Source organism: Micropterus salmoides, unplaced genomic scaffold (assembly GCF_014851395.1).
Source record: "Micropterus salmoides isolate LMB-PRFRI ecotype aquatic unplaced genomic scaffold, ASM1485139v1 Ms_hic_scaffold_1, whole genome shotgun sequence".
In the NCBI taxonomy this organism is placed as follows: domain Eukaryota; kingdom Metazoa; phylum Chordata; class Actinopteri; order Centrarchiformes; family Centrarchidae; genus Micropterus; species Micropterus salmoides.
In genome coordinates this window covers 59287639-59304320 of record NW_024040040.1, presented here as the reverse complement: position 1 = coordinate 59304320, position 16682 = coordinate 59287639, and positions in this window count along the sequence as shown.

The following is a 16682-nucleotide window of genomic DNA, read 5'->3' as shown; positions in this document are numbered from 1 at the left end:
AGTAGTCATGACAAAGAGGATTTTAGAGAAAGTGGTCATTGAATCCATTTTGAGTGTCTGCGGTGACGTCAGCACACAGAATGGCATAAGGGTTCCTCCGAGAAAATGCTTATTTCGCCTCATTAAACCATCAAATATAATATTCTTCAATGATTTTTGAAATGGCAAGTGGGGCAAGAATGGGAAAAAGGGATGGAAACAAAAAAAGCGCATACTGAAGAGCCATAGATGAAGGGAACGCGGATAACGGCTCACCTACACAGGTAGGCCTACGAGATGGCGAAGCTAACTTCCCCCAAACCGAGGCGGCAAGTCTGGCGAAAGTTTTGGAGGGGATACAGGAATTTCACAACTTTCAAAACTGAGCTCACTAATGTTCATAAAAAAATAGCGAAGGCAGAGACACAAATCGAAACGGTGGAAGACCGCGTTCAAAACGTGGAGCAGGTGCTAAACAAGATGATAAAAGTGATCGATGGTGGTTACTACGGGACACGTTGGAGATCCCCTTGACAACGGAGCTGGACACTGAGAGAGCACACCGGGCGCTCGCCCCAAGACCTCCCAGGGATGAAGTGAATAAGCCGCGATCAATAATAATCAAATTCCTCCGCTACAAGACTAAAGAAGAGATTATATGCAAGGCTTGGGAAAAGAAGAAGGTGTTCTGGAACAGGAAACTAATATACTTTGATCAAGATTACCCCTCAGGCAAAGACAGAAGTATTCTTTGCGTTTCTGTAAGATTGATTCTGTAAGCGAAGCAAGTGTTAAAGCAGAGCAAGATCCGCTTCCAGACCCCGTTCCCTGCCAAACTACGAGTATTCTATGAAAACGGGACACGGCTGTACCAGACAGTGGAGGAGGTGACTACAGATATGAAAGATAGAGGGCTGCCCATCAAGGTGACAGTACAGAGGGAGAGCCTGGCCGAGCAGCTGTTCTGCTCCACCTGGAAAACTGTGAGAGGTGCAAGACACTGGTGTCGGGAGAGGAGCGAGAGAAGAACATCAAGGAGACTGCGAGCTGACAGAAGACAGCCTTCGACCCCTCCTGAAGGACTCTGAATAACGTTTAAATGATTGGTGAGCTAAACAGTAAACAGTGTTATATTTGGCCTAAGTAGACTGATATAGATCTCATTATTATTACTCTATAATATGACCTGCATTCGCTTCCATTTCCCTATTTAAATGTGAATTACAACATGTGAGGAATACACAGACTCTTCTGTGTTAATGGACAGAGACTTTTTATTTTATTTTCTCAGATGCCATAGTGGGGGCCCTCAGCTCATAGATGGAGAAGGCCTTCGCCCACAGCTAGATGTTCCTTCTAGCCCAGCTCAGGTTCATCTGTTAGACACCCCAGCCTTGGAATCACACTTTTTTAGTAGTTTTTTCAGTTTTATTTAACTGTTTGTGCATTTATGTTCTTTATTCTTGTTTTCCCAGGGAGTAGATCTAATATGTTTCATTTGGTTAATTTTGAGACTACACTGTCAATCAAACATATATGGTTGGTGAAAAGGTGAAATTTGTTTATTTTAATGTCAATGGGCTGTGTTAATGTCAAACGCAGGAAACCCATTTAAAAGATAATGAGCATGCAAAACTGAAGAGAATGGGGTTCACTAATATAATTTACTCCTCCTATAAATCAGGACACAGGAGAGGAGTTGCTATTCTCATCTCAAGGAAGCTAAATTTTATTTTTTTAGGTATTCGAAGTAGGAGGGCAGATTTATTTTAGTTAGGGAGAATCTAGAGGGTAATTCAGTTACTCTGTTGAATGTATATGCACCCCCAGGTAGTGATATAAGCTTCTTTCAGAAACTCAGTAGCATCATGGTAACTGAAACAGAAGGCCTCCTGATCTGTGGAGGAGATCTAAATATACACCTGCAACCAAAGTTAGACTCTTCCAGTGGAAAAACGCATGATAGAAAGTCTTTACATAAGAAAGTCAATACACTTTTTGAGGAAGTTGGTCTAATTGATGTATGGAGGGACCTATTCCCTGATTAAAGGGACTATACTCATTACTCTGCACCCCACTCTCTATATACAAGAATAGATTACTTACTATAACATTTGGAAAAGACAAAGACAAAATAAGCACCTGCGAAATCGGAACGATAGATTTAAGCGAACATGCCCTATTTATTTATCTGTTGATTTTAATTTACGACCAAAAAATAATACATGGAAACTAAATTCTAGTTTACTCCGTGATCTCTGTTTTATGGAAGTCTTTATTTGGAGTTCAACGATAATGGGGAGGTTTCACTTCCCATTTTGTGTGACACTTACTGAAGGCTGTATTAAAAAGAAAGATCATAGCAATATCTTCATACATGAAAAAAAATGAGAAATAAAACAGAGGAATCACAAAACAACCTGAAGGAGATAGAAAGAAAACATAAATTGAGTTTGGTTACAAGGTATACTAAAGGAAATAAAACAAATTAGGAATAAAATTGATAGTTTGGCTACATAAGATATCAAGAAAAAACTCATGTTCCTGAAACAGAGACTGAAATGGATCTATATCTATGAAAGTATTGGCATGGAAACTGGCAGAAACTACAATTCACAAAATTAAGGATCCAAGGACAAAAATGGTTAAAAATAAAATAACTGAAATTCAGAAAGCCTTTACAGTGTTTTACAAAACTTTGTATTCTAACGTACCAGGGGGAAGTGTTACCCAAATTGACACTTACCTGAATAGAGCTACCTACTTTAAATGAAGACCAAAATTTAATATTAACTGCTGACATAACTGAAGATGAATTAAAAGCTGCCATTAGTAGACTTACATCAAACAAATCACCAGGATAGGATGGCTATACAGCAAAGTGGTATAAGGAACTTAAAAATGAGTTAATACCGGTTTACTTCCCCCACTAAACTGGGTTTTAAAAAAGGCGCAAACGCCACCCACCTGGAAAGAGGCAATAATCTCAGCTATACCAAAAGAAGGCAAGGACAAAATGGAATGTGGATCATTTAGACCAATATCTGTTCTTATTGTAGATTATAAGTTATTTACATCCATTATGGCCAAACGGTTAGAAAAGTTTCTGCCAACATTGATACATAATGATCAGACAGGTTTCATAAAACGACAAACACAGGATAATATATGGAGAACACAACACATTATGGATCATATATGGAAAACTGAAAAAGTGTCGATGCTGAGAAGGCCTTTGATTCTGTTGGATTACAGATTAAAGATGGTGCCTGACCATTAAGAGCTTTGTAGGTAAGAAGAATGGTTCCTGTCAGAACACGTGCTGCAGCATTCTGGATCAGTTGAAGAGTCTTAACGGACTTTTTCGAGCAGCCTGATAATAAGGAATTGCAGTAATCCAGCCTAGAAGTAACAGATGCATGGACTAGTTTTTCTGCATCATTTTTAGACAGGATGTTCCTGATTTTCACAATATTACATAGCTGAAAAAAGGCGGTCCTTGAAATTTGCTTAATGTGAGACTTAAACGAAATGTCCTGATCAAAGATAATTCCAAGATTCCTCACAGTGGTGCTGGAGGCCAGGGTGATGCCATCAAGGGAAACTATATCTTTAGATAATGTGTCACGGAGGTGCTTAGGCCCCAGAACAATAACTTCAGTTTTATCTGAGTTTAACATTAGAAAATTACAGGTCATCCAGGTTTTAACATCCTTAAGGCACATTTGAAGTTTAGCTAACTGATGAGTTTCATCTGGTTTGATCGATAGATATAATGGAGTATCATCTGCATATCAATGAAAGCTTATGGAATATTTCCTGATAATATTGCCTAAAGGATGCATATATAAAGTGAAGAGGATTGGTCCGAGGACAGATCCTTGAGGAACTCCATGACTAACTTTGGCGTGCATGGAGGACTCATCGTTAACATGTACAAACTGAAATCGATCTGATAAATAGGACTTAAACCAGCTTAGAGCGGTTCCAATAATGCCAATGAAATGTCCCAGTCTCTGTAATAGGATCTGATGGTCAATGGTATCAAATGCAGCACTAAGATCTAATAAAACCAGTACAGAGACAAGTCCTTTGTCTGATGCAATATGGAGGTCGTTAGTAATTTTCACCAGTGCTGTCTCTGTGCTATGATGAGCTCTAAATCCTGACTGAAAATCCTCAAATAAACTATTGCTCTGTAGAAAGTCACACAGCTGTTTAGCAACTGCTTTCTCCAGAACCTTAGAGAGAAATGGAAGGTTAGATATAGGTCTATAGTTGGCTAAAACATCCGGATCAAGTTTGGGCTTTTTCAGAAAAGGTTTAATTACAGCTACTTTAAAGTACTGTGGTACATAGCCTGTTGATAAAGATAGATTGATCATATCTAGTATAGAAGTGCTGACTAAGGGTAAAACATCTTTAAGCAACCTAGTCGGGATGGGGTCTAAGAGGCAGGTTGATGGTTTAGATGAAGAAATTATTGAAGTTAGTTGGTAAAGATTGAGGGAAGCAAAACAGTCTAAACATTATCTGGTTCTACAGCTGTTTCTAAGGTTCCTGAGTTAAGAGATAAGTTGGTGCCAGTTGAGGGCAGGTCTTGGTGAATTTTGTCTCTAATAGCTAGAATTTTATCATTAAAGAAGCTCATGAAGTTGTAACTACTGAGAGCTATGGGAATACTTGGCTCAATAGAGCTGTGACTCTGTCAGCCTGGCTACAGTGCTGAAAAGAAACCTGGGGTTGTTCCTATTTTCCTCTATTAATGACGAGTAGTACGCTGCTCTGGAATTACGGAGGGCCTTCCTATAAGTTTTAAGACTATCTTGCCAAATTAAACGAGAATTTTCCAGTTTGGTGGAACACCAATTCCTCTCAATTTGCGAGTTTCAGTATTATACCATGGAGCTAACCGTCTGTGTTTTAGTATTTTCTTTTTTAGAGGGGCTACAGAATCGAGTGTCATTCGCAGCGAGCCTGCAGCACTATCAACAAGATGATCGATTTGGGAGGGACTGAAACTAGCATAGGAGTCCTCCGTTACTGTGTGACTTGATAATGAATTTAGAGCTGATGGAATCGCATCCTTAAATTTAGCTACAGCACTATCAGACAGACATCTTGTATAGAAATTTTTGCCCAATGGTTCAGCAATACAAACTCAAAAGTTAACAAACAGTGGTCAGATAAAGAGGGATTCTGTGGGAACACCACTAAATGTTCAATTTCAATACCATACACCAAAACAAGGTCGAGGGTGTGGTTAAAACAGTGAGTCGATTCATGAACACTCTGAGAGAAGCCAATGGAATCTAACAGAGAGATTAATGCAGTACTAAAGCTGTCATTCTCATTGTCCACATGAATATTAAAATCCCCTACAATAATAACTTTGTCCATTTTAAGGACTAAATTTGACAAAAACTCTGCAAATTCAGATAAGAATTCAGAGTACGGGCCAGGTGCTCGGTACACTATAACAAAAAGAATTGGTTGCAGTGATTTCCAACTTGGGTGTGAAAGACTAAGAACAAGGCTTTCAAATGAGTTATAATTTAGTTTAGGTTTAGAGCTTAGCTGCAACTCCACCTCCTCGGCCTGTGCCTCGAGGAATGTGAGTATTAATATGACTGGGAGGGGTGGATTCATTTAGGCTAACATATTCTCCATCACCCAGCCAGGTTTCAGTAAGACAAAATAAATCAATATCATAATCTGATATTAGTTCATTTACTAGTACACCTTTAGAAGAGAGAGATCTGATGTTTGTTGTCTGATGTGAGTCCACATTTAACTCTCCTATTCGTTTGCACTATTGCTCTTGTGGTTTTAATTTTTATGAGGTTTTTATGTACAGCTCCTCTTCCGTTTACCTTTTTAAATAATTTCGATGGTCAGGGGGGCAGACACCGTCACTATAGGATTTTCACTAAGTAACTCCTGAAATGGAGGAGCAGAGAAGTGTGTTAGACTGCGACTCTGCGTCGGGTTTTGGGTGGGTAACTGCTGAATTAGAAGGGCAGAGAAGTGTGTTAGACTGGGACTCTGCATCCTGGTCTCAACTCTGGGTTGTCATGGATTTGGTCCACTAATAAACTTGGCCAGATTTCTAGAAATGAGAGCTGCTCCTTCCCAAGTGGGATGGATGCCGTCTCTCCGGATCAGTCCAGGTCTTCCCCAGAAAGTCTGCCAATGATCTACAAAGCCCACATCGTTTGCTGGACACCACCTCGACAACCAGCGGCGGAATGACGACATGCGGCTATACATGTCATCACTCATTTGGCAGGGGTCCAGAGAAAACTACGGTGTCCGACATTGTTTTTGCATATGTACACACCGACTCAACATTAATCTTAGTGACCTCCGATTGGCGTAACCGGGAGTCATTACCGCCGACGTGAATAACAATCTTACTGTATTTACGTTTATCCTTAGCCAGCAGTTTCAAATAAGACTCAATGTCGCCCGATCTGGCCCCAGGGATGCACTTAACTATGGCCGCTGGCTTCGCTAACTTCACGTTAGAGCGCAGTGCTCTGGTGGGGCACCAGAGCACTGCGCTCCCAGAATTCACCTGTGGTTCCTAGGGTCTCCAAAGTAGAATGGGAGCCAGAGCGTTCAGCTATCAAGCTCCTCTCCTGTGGAACCAGGTTCCATTTTGGGTTCAGGAGGCAGACACCATCTCCATATTTAAGAGTAGGCTTAAGACTTTCCTCTTTGATAAAGCTTATAGTTAGGGCTGGCTCAGGTTAGTCCTGAACCATCCCTTAGTTATGCTGCTATAGGTCTAGACTGCCGGGGGATTTCCCATGATGCACTGAGCTCCTCTCTCCTCTTCTTTCTCTCCCTCTGTATGCAACTTCATCCCATTATTGCATGTTACTAACTTGACTTCTCCCCTTTCTGGTAGTCTTGTGCTTTCTCGTCCCTCTCCTCTCTCCTCCTATCACTTCCTGCAGGTGTTTCTGGCTCTGGAGCTGTGGAGTCTGGATCTGTGGTTGCGAGTCACCTGCTGCCCCTGTGTTCCTGCTCGACACCCTATGCTACAACTATTGTTACTAGTCCTATTGTTATTATTGTAATTATAATCATTAACATTACGATTATTATCATTAACACTACTGTAAATATCTGTACCATTTTTCATTCAGTCTATAGCAACATCACCTTTACTGTCTGTACCTGTGTGTATATTGTGTAGGCTGCCTCCCTTCTCTCTCTCTCTCTCTCCTTCCATCCCTCTCCCTCTTTCTCTCTGTTCCTCTCTTGCCCTCTCTCTCTTTCTCGTCTGTTTAGATAAGCATTCCCCTTATTCAAGAAACGACAACAAAATTTTTGTTATTATCCTGGTGATATAAATAAAAAGGCTTTAAAATGATAAAGTCATGTTTCTATGTATTTATTGAAAACCAATACAATTAAAAAGTTATCCAATCACTCAATCGCATTTCAGGAGATACAAATGGACTTTTCATTGTTTGCTAATCGATGCCCTCTGCTAACAAGAGGTGTAGATGGTGATCCAGTAATAAGAGGAGAAGATTCTCCAGAAGTCTTTGTCTTAATCTCGTCAATTTTTCTTTTGACCTGTTGATTTGGTACAACTGATAAAGGTATATTCAATATAGCCAACGATTGCAGATATTCATCCCAACCTGTAGGTCTCTGGCTGTCAGACACGTTGTGAGAAGCAGTCACTCCTCTTATCAAGTCATACACATGAGACCCTTTAATAACATTAACACAAACTCCCCATGTTCAGTCCATGCAGACATGTTTTTTGAGGAGGACATTTTATCCAGAATATGCTGGGCTTTATTCCTGCTGTTTTTTAGCATGTTTTTTAAATCTTCTTCAAAAACAAAATCTCTTCCTTCTTGATTCTTCTGCTCTGAAGAGTGAAAATCCTCAGCGACCGGCATTGACAAAGTTAGTGTGTTCTGGTCTTTTTCTCCTTGTTTTACCATGGTGAGAAATCTCTGCAATGCGATGGAATATTTGTTTGCTTTTTCATGAAGATCTTCAGTCTTTTAATCCAGAATGTCTTTTATAGTGCGATCCAGGTCATTTTCAACAGTTTCTCGAATAGACTCGTGTGACGGAGGTCTTCTTAAAAGATCAAGTTGTTGTTTAGATACCAGAAACATTTTTGTGCATACTCCATAGTCATCTAAGTTTGTCTTGAAGCAATAAGACTCGTTATAAAAGGCACAGCGATACTCAGGACGGGGAGAAGAAAACCGCCAGACTGTTCGCATCGTCTTCTTTTTCGTTGAAGCGCAAACCTTTTTATTGGCGAGCAGTCTAATCCCCGCCTTCTTCTTTTTAAATTTTTGATACTGACTTATTTAAAGGGATTTTACCTTTTAAAACATTGTAAGCTATTTCACATGATGATACCAAAAGGTCTGGTGATGCAGAGTTAATAATATTCATTCTCTGAGATGGAGATGCAGTATGCAGAGCTTGCAATAAAGACAGGTTTCTTTTAACGCGCTCATTCACAACAGGCAGGTCTGAAAGCAAGTCAGTTCTGAGTCTCAAATCATCAGTTGTCTTAGCTTTATAATCAATCATTAAATAACACTTGTGGCATCATCAAAACAATCCATAAAAAATGACTCTTCCCAGTAAACATTTGTCTGTCCATTAGCATGATTTGGTATTTATCTCTGGGATTTTTAAACAAAACAAGATAATTGGTATTCAAATTAATAGTACGGTTAACTTTGCCTTGAAAAAACAAATTCTGAACTAGATATAAACAACTTAAATTTCTGTGATGCACATATTTTGTAAACACATTTTGGACCTCAATGTTATTGCTAGCATCATTCATTAAATCATCAATAATCAACAAATTGTTGTAGTGAACAGCCAGTGTGGATTTGATGATATTATATCAAATAAATTTGGAGATCCCAAATTCTTTTTTGTCTCTCCCTGAGAGAAAGAGGAGGGGGTTGAGATATCAACCCTCAGCAGACAGCTGAAGTACCCCAAAGGAGGGGGTGAAAGGTTTGCTCCACTCCCAAGTGCTGCTTGGGTAGTTTCAGCCATAAAATCTACCACCTCCGGTGAAGTTGAGATAACAGACTCTATGCATGACTATTAAAATGACAATATTAACATTACACAGAGACTAACCTCAACCTGAACCAGGCTGTGAGGAACTCAGCAGCCATAAACTAAACAACCTCTAAACACTCCCAAGACCAAAAGGGCAGGGTAACCATGGTAACAAAGTTCCTCTTTCAGATTACTTCCAAACATCAAAGATCTCCTCTTCAGTCTTGACTCTCTACCCTACCAAAGAGCCATTAATTTGGACTCTTAACATGCCCTCTCTCTTTGTCACACCCAGGTGTGAGAAACTCCAGACGCCAGAGAAGGACACTGCCCCGAATTCCTTTGTGTGGACAAATGAATACTGTCTACGTATAAATTGTTTATACGAATGCTTTATTCCCAACACTTTGACACTTTCTTTAGAAGTGATATGATACAGAAATATTATCCTGTGCTACTTAATTAATTTTCGAGCTCGAATTTAATGTTAAATAACCATTTCTTCCCTAGTAAGAGGATCAATTGTTCTCTCGTGGAACCAGTGTCCTCGAAGAGGACAAACTAAGTATGACAGGTCTCTGTTTCTTTAATGCCTCTCCCGCTGTTTTAATGTATCACTCTGTATTTTATTGGGTATAATCTGAGGCCATGTTCGTGTAACTTGCTTATATTCTCTAAGTAAGAATGTGTAACAGCCAATATTATCCAGGAAATATTGAGTTAAGTCTCTTTCATTCTGAAATCCTCAAAATGTGTTTAACCTGTAACCATTCCAATCATTACAACGATTAAGTAATTGTTTCCTTTCCTTTTTATCAAATGCTTGAAACTAAGAACGGTATAACTGTTTATGACATTTAAGGTTTGATTGTGGAAAGGTATTTGATTAAAATACGCGCAAATAGATTTTAAAATAGAAATTGAAGTTAAGGGACAGCCTCTCTCAGGGGAAACACAGCCCCTCCTGGGACACGCCCTAGGAAACAAAACTTGGCGACACGCGCCGCTCTCTCTCTTGTTCTCCAGTCTCGCTCTCTGCTCTACAAGCAGAGCGTGCTCCGTCTCCCAGCAATGCCCTAAGAAGTCCGTTCCGGCTTGCCGCAAAGATTTCTTTGTTCTTTTCAAGCCACACACACAAAGCGCCGTAAAGATTTTATTCTTTTTTTTTTTTCTTTTCCTTTTTCTGCAAATTAAGCTCAATTTTTGGGGCCTAAACATACTCGAAAACTCACCAAACTTTGCACACATGTCAGAAGTGGTGAAAAATTTCGTATTTTATGGGTTTCGCGCATTGGCCAAGTTAGTATCATATAACCTGCTGTTATTAGTTATCTTGCTCCTTATGAAACAAATTCTTTGTATGTTTGTTTAGCCATTGATTATTTCTTTGATGTATATTTAACCGCATTTATATCCACCTTTAGTTAGTTAATAAATTTCACCGTAATCACAGGAACTGTGTGTGTGTATTGTTTAACTCCAGGTCACTGTCACGGAGGATTTATGCCTTCGATATGAGATTGACTGATTGATTAGATCGATTCAAGATAATTAAATAATTGCTACTAACTGATCACTAGGAAATAATTGTATAATTACTAAGCTATACTTAAGGTTCCTAAAGCTTTGGGTGGACAGCAAATCTTTAGGTGGTGCCTGAAAAATTTGGATTTATGAATTAATATTTCTGAAATATTAATATTCATAATTTGTATTAAAAATCATACGTAGATATGCTACATTGTTTTTATCCACAGGCAGCAATGTGTCATCACATAAAGACAGAGGCAAACCTTCAACAAAATTCACACTTCTAATTTTCAATAACTGGCCATACAAGGGTTGCCAGCACGAATAAATATACATATACAAATAACATTTTCAATCTGTTTTGAAATTAGCTTTTCTGCATTTTCAATTAACATTTTCACAAAATATGTTTCAACACTGTTTGATGGGCCTGACACAATTAGACTAAAAGAATGCTGTAGTCTAAAATCAAAACCATCAGTCTCTCTAAAAGCCATTCCAAATTGTAAATTCCTCAGATCAGAAAACACCCGCAGTTTGATGTCCACCACTTGGAATCTTTGAGCAATTGTTTTGTTTTTCAGTTTAAAAGCCCTTTTGTCTTATATGAGATAGCAAGAATGCATGGGGGGTGGGAGACCCAGGAAATGGCTATGAAATGGGCCAAATTACTGGGAAAGGGGCCCCGTCATGTGGGGTGTAAACATTATGACAATTTGCTAACATGACTCATCATGTGAATTGCATGCAGTTGGCATACAGTTTCTGTACTACCCAATGTGGCCGTTCTTAATAATTATATTAGAAAATGAAACAGTCCCTTCACTCATGGTTTCAATAGTAAATCACAAGAATGACAATTACCAACAAAAAACATTATATTCTAAGCAGACATGTTTAAAACAGCATAAATCACAGAGTAACTTTTGTATTTCAAACAAATAGGAGCAAATTAGCAAATTTTAACAAACTTCCTTCACTGCAATGCATCAGGGGAATACTGAGGGACGGCCTTTAAGCTAATACATAGGCTATCGGTTTAATATGGTCCTCAACCTCCACTGGAAGCCTATGTGTTTTAGCAGCTGAACATCAGCTTGCTTTTACACCGGTATGGCAGTAGGGGGTGGTAACAACCTCTGGGATGCAAAACTGTATTATTATTATCAGTTCAAAGTCCTAAAAAATGACTTTTTAAATTTTTTTATTTTATTATATTTTATTTATTTATGATACACCGATACTATTAGAATTTAAATAGTCAGACTTGGTTCATTCCCTTAGACCCATCGATTACATACTGCCAAACAAACTGCAGCCTAGGATCTGTTGTTGACACCTACATTGTGATATTTATTTCTACTTACAGTATTGTTGACTTCTGTGTTACTTTCTTAGACTGATTATATGTTTTGCGTCCAACATCTTAATTATTAGTTAGTAACAAAAGACGTCAGACGTGATGCATTAAAAATTTCCCTCTGAGAAGTTTCAAGTGGTTTCATAATAAAAAAAAAACTCAAGTAAGCTTTTTATTTTACTACTGTTGATGTAGTGTTTTGTTGGAAGACTGAATATCAAATGGTAATAAAACACTGTTTTAAAACTTAGACCATCTGCATTCAGGAATCTCTCCTTTCACACTTTGGTTTTACCACCACATTCTGCAGACTGTGTTTGTAAGTCTTCTGAAACTAAGCTAAGATCAACTCTTAGTTTCATACATTTTTTCACTTTCCCAAGCCATCATCAAATCAACTCTTACCATCTTCACTGACCCCCATTCCTATGCAAGGCTCGACAATAATGGTCGCCCGATTGCCCAGGGCCAGTAAAATGTAACGTCGGGACAGTTGAAGTAGCAACTCACTAGCAAAAACATTATCATTTAAAAAAATAAATATATGAAACTCAGCATCCTACAGTTGTTTTACAGATCTTGGAGCACACCGATGTCCAATCCAGAGTTATAGCTACGTGATGAGAGGTTGTCAAATGTTCTGTGTGAATGAATGTTGATCTCAATAATGAGGCAACCTCTGGGTCGAAAATGAAACAATGCAGACGGAACTTAAAGCTGCATTCTCTCTAACGGCCAGCAGGGGGCGAGTTCCATTAGAAATAATGGTAAAATGTTGCTACTTCTCAGCTGATTTATTACCTCTGTAAACACTTTTAAGAGATGTTATTTTACTAATGACATCTATCTTAAAATATAGGTGGTAGGCTATAGCTTACCCAAATGAAGTCTGAAGTCTGCCTGAAAATCAGTCCGCCAACCCTGTATTATGGGGGCTGGGGTGACTTTAGGAATACTTAAGGATTGTCACCTCTCTGTGATCGCCATCTGTTTTTTTCACACATAAGCCCGTCCCGATTCACTAACAGGCGTTTGCTCTTTGAAACATTTAGTTCACCTCTACCTGAAAACAGTTTTGTATCATATAGACTAAGGTTGTCACGATCCTGTCCCGGGCTTGTCTGGATTATATTATTTTGGACATGTCTTCTCTGTGCTTTGATTTTTTTTTTCTCTGTGTCTGGGTTTTTGTTTCATGTCTTTGTTCCTAGTCCTGTGCCTTAGTTCATGTTGTCGTATTTGCTTCTAGTTCTTTCTCTGCATCATTTTGGTTTAGTTTGCTCGGTACTCTGTGTTCTAGTTCTGGGTTCTCGTTTAGGTTTTGTCTGTTATGATCCCTTTGTAATAGTTGTTCGGTATTTGTCTGTTTATGTGGTTTTCTGTTATTGTCTGGTAGATTCTTGTCTGGTATTTTGTTACATGTGTTCTGTCTGTGTTATTTATTTTGCCCCATGTCTGCCAGTACAAGTGTTCCATCTGTTCCCCCAATTATCTTGTCTCCCTGCCTCTTTGCTGTCTCTGCCTGCCTGCCTCTCTGTTTCCTTCAGTAATCTGCCTGCTATCCAGTCTCTTCTTCTTCTTCTTCTTCTTCTTGTAAGATTCCGGCAGTGTAGAGCATATTACTGCCCTCCACAGGTCAAAGTTTGAACTAAATTCTTACATACAGCCCTGTGTCATGCAAGAATTGAAGGACTGCCTTGGAGATCAGTTTATGCTCGTCACTGTGCCCAAACAAAGATAAAACAGAAAAAGCCTTAACTCCAAGTTCTGACAGTTTATTAAAGAGTACATTTCTTTCTGCCCTATACTTTCTGCATTCCAGGAAAACATGCACTATTGTCTCAAGACTCCCACATTCACACAAGCATTTTCTCTCTCAATTCCACTCTCCCTAATAATACATGGACATCTACTTCTCTTCCTAAACTCTCTTTTGCAATATTATCCATCCGTTCATTCCCCCTCACCCCAACGTGCCCGGGAACCCAGCAGAAACTGATGTTCCAAGTAAACCTAGTTCTAAAAACCACATTCAAGATGTCATTTACAATGTCAGGTCGGGCTTTAGATTTTCCTACTTTCAAATTTTCTAGAGCACCTGTAGAATCAGAGCAGATAATGACTTCTCTAGGTTTGACTTCCTCAATCCACCATAGAGCCCATAATATTGCCATTAATTCAGCAGTGAGGACAGAGCTTCCATTAGAAATACGTCGACCAATTTCCAACCCTAACTGCTCCACATACGCCCCAAATCCAGCTCTCCTACTAACTGGATCTCTAGATCCATCTGTATAAACAATCATTGTGCTCCCACTAATTGAATTAAGATATTCCTCTATTTTTGGTGCTACTTCCCACTTATCTTTTCCCTGAAGAAAACCAAGCTCAATATTTATTTCAGGCAGCACCCAATATGGTATTGGTAACCAACTTATATGCTCTACAGTACCTCCCTGATCCATGCTCATCTTACCTGCCCACTGATTTACTATATCTATTAGCTCCAGCAACCTCTTGCAACAGACACCTTGCTGGGAAGGTATGATTACACCCATTAATTTCAATTCAATTTTATTTATATAGCGCCAAATCACAACAACAGTTATCTCACAGCACTTTTCATAAAAGAGCAGGTCTAGACCGTACTCTGTGATGTTATTTACAGAAGCCCAACAGTTCCCACCAAGAGCAAGCACTAGGCGACAGAGGCAAGGAAAAACTTCCTTTTAAGAGGCAGAAACCTCGAGCAGAACCATGGCTCAGGGTGGGCGGCCATCTGCCTCGACTGGTTGGGGTGAGAGATGTAAGGAGAGAGAGAGAGAGATGTAAGGAGAGAGAGAGAGAGATGTAAGGAGAGAGAGATGTAAGGAGAGAGAGAGGTAAGGAGAGAGAGGCAGCCTACACAATATACACACAGAGGTACACACAGTGAAGGTAATGCTGCTATAGACCAAATGAAAAATGGTACAGATATTTATAATAGTGTTAATGGTAGTTAGTTTTACCCAGTATTGTAACCCTAACTTAATGCGTCTTAACCATAAGGGCATTTCTCCCATTTCAATGAGTAGGGCATGGACTGGGGAGGTTCTAAAGGCCCCACAGCAAAGCCTCAAAGCCCTTGCCTGCACAACATCTGACCTATCCAGAACAGTTTTGGAAGCAGATCCATACACAAAGCTCCCATAATCTAGAGCAGATCTAATCATGGCCTGAAAAATTAGCAGCACCGTCTCCCTATTAGCCCCCCACTCACACCCAGCCAGACTTCTCATTACATTCAGAACTTTTTCACAGTTCAACACAATTTTATCTACACGCACAGCCCAAGTCATACGCTCTTCAAACCAAACACCTAAAAATTTAAAAACCTTTACCTTCTCTAATGGAGACCCATACATATATAGCCCTAGATTAGGTAACTTTCTTTTAAATCCAAATACTATATATTTAGTCTTAGAAGCAGAGATTTTAAAGCCCCATGTATTCCCCCATTCCTCTACAGATACTAACACTCTTTGAATCTGTTTTAAAACAAACTCTACATTACGCCCTCTTTTCCAAATGGCCCCGTCATCTGCAAATAAAGATAACCCGAATCCTCTTTCTACTTTACCAAAGATATCATTATTATATTAAATAACACTGGACTAATTACACTTCCCTTTGAACTAATACTACCAACCTTTACTTGCATTGTTCTTTTCACTAAAAAATCCTTTATCCAATTAAACATTCGTCCCCTAACTCTCAAGTCAAAAATTTTAATCATCAATCCCTCCTTCCACAAAGAATCATAAGCCTTCTCAATATCCAGGAATAGACTCACTACTATTTCTTTATTGCTAAATGCCCTTTTAATATCTTGATCTAAAACTGCAGCTGATTCCATTGTAGACCTTCCATTCCTAAATCCATTCCGTTGAAGAATATACTACATTAAAACGTTAATGAGGGTCCTCATCATTCACCTCACTAACGTCCTCCATACTGCTAGTCTTCAACAACTGTGATCTGTCTATACACTGACTCTGCATCATGTATTGATGCAACTTTTCTGGCAACTGCTTTATACTCTATCTTTCGGCTGCACCCACCACTAACCTAATGACATCTGACCAGTTAGTTGCTTTCTTAAATCCCACCAACACATCAGAAACAAAAGACAAAAATAACTCCTTACTAAAAATTAGCATGTCAGATGAAGATGCAGATGGTAGATTTGGCACAGAGACCTTGCATCCTAGCACCGGCCTTTCCCCAGAGCTTCCATTTCCTCTTTCTGTAGTCACTCTTTGAACCGCCTCTGCATATGTTACTTTGTTCTGATCCTTCACAACCTGCACCCGCCTAGCTTGGACAAAGTGCTCACAACCATAAAACCGTGCTGCATGATCCCCATCACAGTTAGGGCACTTAGGAGTCTCTGCCTTACAATTGTGTATGATATGATCTCCACCACACTTTGCACACTTTCTTTTGCTCCGACATGATCCAGCAACATGTCCAAACTTCTAACAATTATAGCAGCGCAAGGGTGGTTTAATGTACTCCCTCACATGATACACCATACTCCCTAGGAACACTCTCTGTGGTAGTACACCATCTTTAAACGTTAACAAAATGGGCGGATCTCCAGCTCCATCTCTACGTTTAAATCTTACCACATCAGTTACTTGGGCCCCCTTAACATTTTATACTACTCCCTTGACTCCCTGATTGCTTCCTCTAGGGACCA